Source organism: Somniosus microcephalus, unplaced genomic scaffold (assembly GCF_052327205.1).
Source record: "Somniosus microcephalus isolate GS21.2 unplaced genomic scaffold, FLI_Smic_1.0 unresolved_chr9, whole genome shotgun sequence".
Classification (NCBI taxonomy): Eukaryota; Metazoa; Chordata; class Chondrichthyes; order Squaliformes; family Somniosidae; genus Somniosus; species Somniosus microcephalus.
The window spans coordinates 13126621-13133313 of NW_028225187.1; the positions used below are offsets into that span (position 1 = coordinate 13126621).

A 6693-nucleotide genomic window follows, 5' to 3' on the forward strand; every position below is an offset into this window, starting at 1 on the left:
GCAGGTCAGGCTTTTGTATCCAATATTTCTGCCATTTTGCTGTCATTACCTGTTGGTTTATCTTGTGATCCTTTCGTGGCTCTGTCCCTATCCTGAATTTCCTATTATTTATGTGCCTGTACGATACTTTACTATTTCTTTTTATATTCCTTGATAATTTAATTTTGCAGTTTCTTTTCGCCTTCCTAATTGTTTTTCTTATTCTTTCCCAGCCTCTTCCAATTCCCTTGTCATCCTCTCCTTTATTGTCACTGTACTCGGTGTCTGTATTTTTCATCAGTATCCATTTTACCCTCATCTCTTTATTCAGCCCTGGTGTTTTATTATTGGCTAGTTTGTTCTTGTTTTGTCATGGAATATATTTCTCTTGAACTCTACTGATCACCTTTTTAAATATTTCCCACTGCTGTTCTCTCTCTTTGTCTGTCTCTTCAGTTCCATGTTTATCTTCCCGAGTTCCATTGTCATCACCACAAAATCAGCTTGTTCACAATCTTATTACTACTCCTGTCTTTCTCAATCATTATTATGTTGTGATCGATAGTGTAGATTTTCACCTAAGCTTACTTCTCTTATCTGCTCTGGTTCATTTCCCATTATAGATCCGTCAGTGATTCCTCTCTGGTTGGGCTTCTTACGTACTGGGTAAGAAAGGAAACCTGAGCACACTGTAAATACTCCATTCCCTTTTCCGCTTTCCCTACCTCTTCTTGACAGATCATTTGGTGTAGTTAAAATCTCCCATGACCAGGATATGTATTTTACTCTTTTTATAGTTTTGCTGACACAGTTTTCTTCCACTGCTAGGCGGTCTCTACAATAATCTGTTGAGCATTATTTCAACATGACCGAGAGCTCTGCTCCCCCGAAGCATCTGTGTCCTATATGGAAATACGCGCAGATCAGCAGGAATCGCTTGTCAATTGCTCAAAAATGTCAGATAAATTTACAAAATAACCAATTACAGAGACGGGGGAGAGAGAGAGAGAGAGAGAGAGAGAACACTGTAAGATCAAACACTCCCGGGGCAGGTACAGCATGGGTTACATACAGAGCAAAGCTCCCCCTACACTGTCCCATCAAACTGTCTGTAGCTCTGATGCCGGTTGTGTCGGCCTGAAGCTGCCGTGAACTCGGGGCGGGACTGAGCGCCGTGCCGATGAGCCGAGCCTGGGCCGTGTGGTGAAGAGTGAGGAGGACAGACAGGCCGGTGGAATGGGCGGACACAGGGCCGGTGGGATTGAGCACAGAGAGTGTGAGGGAGGGCAGAGTGTCTGGGGGCAGAATGAGGAGACAAGAGGAGCCAAACAGGGGGATTTTAAAGGGGGCACGAGGAGAGAGGGAGCGGTGAGACCAGAGACCCGAGGCCCGGTGAGTATTTAAAATCACTTTCGCGGGCTTTCTTACAAATTTCAGACCGGCGGCGGTGTTCCAGAGCCACGTCACGATTCAAAATGTGACACGGGCAGGAGGGAGCAGCTGATTGGGTGAGTACGGCCAGGTTAGTTTGACAGCTAAGGTTCATAGTTTATAAAGTTTAGATGGTCTTAATTTTTTGTGGTTATAGTTTCTAGTGTTAGTAACCAAGGGCCCTTGAGTATATCATTTAATTGGTGGTATTGATTTGATTTAAGTTAATTTGAATTAATTAAAGGGTAAGTCATGGCAGGAGAGCTCTGTGCCGTGGTATGCTCCTCCTGCACTATGTGGGAAATCAGGGACACTTCCTGTGTCCCTGACGACCATGTGTGCGGGAAGTTTATCCAGCTGCAGCTACTGACAGACCGCATTGCGGCGCTGGAGCTGCAAGTGGATACATTCTGAAGCATTCGCGATGCGAGGACGTCGTGGATAGCACGTTTAGGGAGTTGGTCACACTGCAGGTAAAGGCTGCACAGGCAAGAAGGGAATGGGTGACCACCAGGCAGAGTAGTAGGCGCAGGCAGGTAGTGCAGGAGTCCCCTGTGACCATCCCCCTCTCAAACAGATATACCGCTTTGGATATTGTTGGGGAGGATGGCTTATCAGGGGAAGGCAGCAGCAGCCAACTTCCTGGCACCATGGATGGTTCTGCTGCACAGGACGGGAGGAAAAAGAGTCGGAGAGCCAAAGTAATAGGGGATTCTACTGTAAGGGGAATAGAAAGACGTTTCTGCAGCCGGAAACGTGACTCCAGGATAGTATGTTGCCTCCCTGGTGCAAGGGTCAAGGATGTCTCAGAGCGGCTGCAGAACATTTTGGAAGGGGAGGGTGAACAGCCAGTTGTCGTGGTGCATCCAGCTACCAACGATATAGGTAAAAAATGGGATGAGGTCCTAAAAGCTGAATATAGGGAGTTAGGAGATAAATTAAAAAATAAGACCTCAAAAAGGTAGTAATCTCAGGATTGCTACCAGTGCCACGTGCTAGTCAGCGTAGAAATAGAAGGATATTTCAGATGAATATGTGGCTAGAGGAATGGTGCAAGGTGGAGGGATTCAAATTCCTGGGACATTGGAACTGGTTCTGGGGGAGGTGGGACCAGTACAAACCGGACGGACGGTTTGAACCTGGGCAGGACCGGGACCGATGTCCTAAGAGGAGTGTTTGCTAGTGCTCTCGGGGAGGGTTTAAACTAAAATGGCAGTGGGTTGGGAACCTGAGCAGGGAGACAGAAGAAAGGGAAATAAGGATAGAAGCAAAAGACAGGAAGGAGAAAAACAAAGGTGGCAGTCAGAGAAATCAAGGGCTTAAATCAAACATGGCCACAGTAAATAATAATTCTAAAAGGTGTAAGAGTGTTAAAAAAAACAAGCCTGACGGCCTTGTGTCTTAATGCGAGGAGCATTTGTAATAAGGTGGATGAATTAGCTGCGCAAATAGAGGTAAACGGATATCATCTGATTGGGATTGCGGAAACGTGGCTCCAGGGTGACCAAGGCTGGGAACTCAACATCCAGGGGTATTCAATATTCAGGAAAGATAGGCAAAAAGGAAAGGGAGGTGGGGTAGCATTGCTGGTTAAAAAAGGTAATTAACACAATTGAAAGGAAGGATATTAGCTCTGATGATGTGGAATCTGTATGGGTAGAACTGAGAAATACCAAGGGGCAGAAAACGTTAGTGGGAGTGGTATACAGACCTCCAAACAGTAATGCGGAGGTTGGAGATGGCATTAAACGGGAAAATAGAGACGCGTGCAATAAGGGCACAGCAGTCATCATGGGTGACTTTAATCTACATACAGATTGGGCTAATCAAATTAGTAACAATAGTGTGGAGGAAGAATTCCTGGAGTGCATACGGGATGGTTTCCTGGACCAATAGGTTGTGGAACCAACTAGAGATCAGGCCATCTTAGACTGGGTATTATGTAATGAGAAAGGATTAATTAGCAATCTTGTTGTGCGAGGCCCCTTGGGTCGGAACGATCATAATGACATAGAATTTTTCATTAAGATGGAGAATGAAGTAGTTGACTCAGAGACTAGGGTCCTGAATTTAAATAAAGGAAACTACGATGGTATGAGGCACGAGTTGGGTAGGATTGATTGGGGAATGTTACTCAAAGGGTTGACGGTGGATAAGCAATGGCAAACATTCAAAGATCGCATGGAAGAACTACAGAATTTGTTCATCCCTGTATGGCATAAAAATAAAACAGAAAAGGTGACTCAACTGTGGCTAACAAGGGAAATTAGGGATATTGTTAGAATAAAATTTTGCTGGACAAGATTGCTGGACAAGATTTTGCTGGAAAAGACACAAACAACAAATTCGTTGACTGGGACTAATTGAATCACTGCACATTGAGACATGCCACGCTTACGCATGGCTGGAACAAAGTCCGTCTCGTGTCCTGTCTGGGACTAATTGGATCACTGAGGACTAACAAGGTTCACCGGTATCCTATCATCGAACTAATCACTTGTATCCTATTATCGAACTAATCACATTCCGCCGGGGAACAAGACGGAACGAAGACCTGAAGAGGCAGAATTGGCAACACAAGTGTGTAAACTCCTGACTGGAGGAAAATAACGATATGCGCTAATAAACGAATTGATTGGATGAATGTAAATGATCTAAAACCAACTTCTTGGAATTGTATATAAGCTCGGCACGTAGTACAATCGGGGAGAAGGTGCTCTCGCAGACCGCGTGGTTGCAGACGCTTCTCCCAGAGCTCTGTCGTTTAATAAAGTTGTCTCTCTTACTCAAAGTCTAGTTTCCGAGGAATCATTTTTCCTACAACAATAGCATAGGATCCAAGGAGAGGACATATAAATTGGCCATAAAAAGCAGTAAACCTGAGGATTGGGAGCAGTTTAGGATTCAGCAAAGGAGGACAAAGGGATTAATTAAGAGGGGGAAAATAGAGTATGAGAGCAAGCTTTCAGGGAACATAAAAACTGACTGTAAAAGCTTCTATAGATATCTGCAGAGAAAAAGATTGGTTAAGTCAAGCGTAGGTCCCTTGCACTCAGAATCAGGGGAATTTATAATAGGGAACGAAGAAATGGCAGACCAATTAAATACATACTTTGGTTCTGTCTTCACAAAGGAGGGCACAAATAACCTCCCAGAGATGTCAGGGAACATAGGGTCTAATGAGAGGAACTAAAAGAAATCAGTATTGGTAGGGAAATGGTGTAAGGGAAATTGACGGGATTGAAGGCCGATAAATCCCCAGGGCCTGATAATCTACATCCTAGGGTACTTAACGAAGTGGCCCTAGACATAGTAGATGCATTGCTGGTCATCTTCCAAAATTCAATAGACTCTGGAACAGTTCCCATGGATTGGAGGGTAGCTAATGTTACCCCACTATTCAAAAAAGGTGGTAGAGAGAAAACAGGGAATTATAGACCAGTAAGCCTGATATCGGTAGTGGGGAAAATGCTAGAGTCCATTATAAAAGATGTAATAGCAGAGCACTTGGAAAACAGTGACAGGATCGGACAAAGTCAACATGGACTTACAAAAGGTAAATCGTACTTGACTAATCTACTGGAAGTTTTTGAGGATGTAACTGGTAGAATAGATAAGGGAGAACCAGTGAATGTGGTGTATTTGGACTTTCAGAAGGCTTTCGATAAGGTCCCGCATAAGAGATTACCTTGTAAAGTTAGGGCACATGGGATTGGGGGCAAGGTACTGACTTGGATAGAGAACTGGTTGGCAGACAGGAAACAAAGAATTGGAATAAACAGGTCTTTTTCCCGAGTGGCAGGCAGTGAGTAGTGGGGTACCGCAGGGATCGGTCCTAGGACCCCAGCTGTTCACAATATATATAAATGATCTAGACGAGCGAACTAGATGTAATATCTCCAAGTTCGCAGACGACACAAAGCTGGGTGGGCGTGTGTGCTGTGAGGAGGATGCAGAGAAACTCCAGTATGATTTGGACAGGTTGGATGATTGGGCAGAAGCATGGCAGATGCAGTATAATGTGGATAAATATGAGGTTATCCACTTTGGTGGCAAAAACAGGAAGGCAGATTATCTGAACGGCAATAGATTTGGAGAAGGGGGCGTGCAACGAGACCTGGGTGTCCTTGTGCACCATTCGCTGAAGGTAAGCATGCAGGTGCAGCAGGCGGTTAAGGCGGCAAATGGTATGTTGGCCTTCGTAGCGAGAGGGTTCGAGTACAAGAACGAGGATGTCTTGCTGCAGTTGTACAGGGCCTTGGTGAGACCACACCTTGAGTATTGTGTGCAGTTTTGGTCACCTTATCTGAGGAAGGATGTTCTTGCCATGGAGGGAGTGCAACAAAGATTCACCAAATTGATACCTGGGATGGCAGGAATGATGTATGAGGAGAGATTTGGTCAATTGGGCTTATACTCACTGGAGTTTAGAAGAATGAGAAGGGATCTCCTTGAAACTTATAAAAGTCTATCAGGGCTGGACAGACTAGATGCAGGAAGGATGTTCCGATGGTCGGGGAGTCCAGAACCAGGGGTCACCGTTTAAGGATAAAGGGTAAGCCATTTAGGACAGAAATGAGGAGGAATTTCTTCACCCAGAGAGTGGTGAACCTGTGGAATTCTCTAACACAGAAGGCAGTAGAGGCCAATTCATTAAATATATTCAAGAAAGGAGTTAGATATATTTCTTAAGGCTAAAGGGATCAAGGGGTATGGGGAGAAAGCAGGGACCGGGTACTGAATTTGGATGATCAGCCGTGATCTCATTGAATGGCAGAGCAGGCTCGAGGGGCTGAATGGCTGACTCCTCCTCCTATCTTCTATATATTTCTATATTGTTTCTATGAGAGCGAGCCGGGGGTGTTGGTGCTCAAATCTCGGAAGGTGGCGGCACCGGTGAACAAAGCGGAGAATAATGTCTGTGCTGGGGATCCGGGGCTTTCCAGACAGAGGCGGGCGGGGGGAGAGGACAAGAGTCCGGCCGCTGTGCTGAGCCTGGATCAAACTCTGCTTCAGTCCCAGCTGGAGTCTGGGCCCCGCACTTTAGGGAAGATGAGGGTCCGGCTCACTCTCAGCCCCGCTTATCCCCTCCCTGGGCTACTCCGAGCAGCGGGACACTCACCCTCAGCTCCCAAGGCCGCGGGTCCAGGCGGTGCCGGTGTTGATCCTCCGGCCAATCCATTCCGGCTTCACTCTCTCGGATTCACTTTCCGCCATTTTGTTTCGTTCGCCAGCCGCCTCCGACCTGAAACATGCTCAGAGCGCGCTCAGTCACTGCTATTG

The 6693-nt window shown here is 45.9% G+C and overlaps 1 long non-coding RNA gene across 2 annotated transcripts in view; it reads right to left on the minus strand.

Annotated features, from left to right (window-relative positions):
* LOC147084786 (uncharacterized) overlaps positions 1 to 6672 on the minus strand; it is an 82743-nt gene extending 76071 nt beyond the window's left edge. Inside the window, exon 1 of one of the 2 annotated variants that reach the window (XR_015075855.1) lies at positions 6533 to 6672. This is a non-coding gene — a long non-coding RNA (uncharacterized LOC147084786). The remainder of the gene's footprint in view (positions 1 to 6532) is intronic. The other variant, XR_015075854.1, reaches the window with a different exon arrangement.
* Positions 6673 to 6693: the final 21 nt, after the last annotated feature.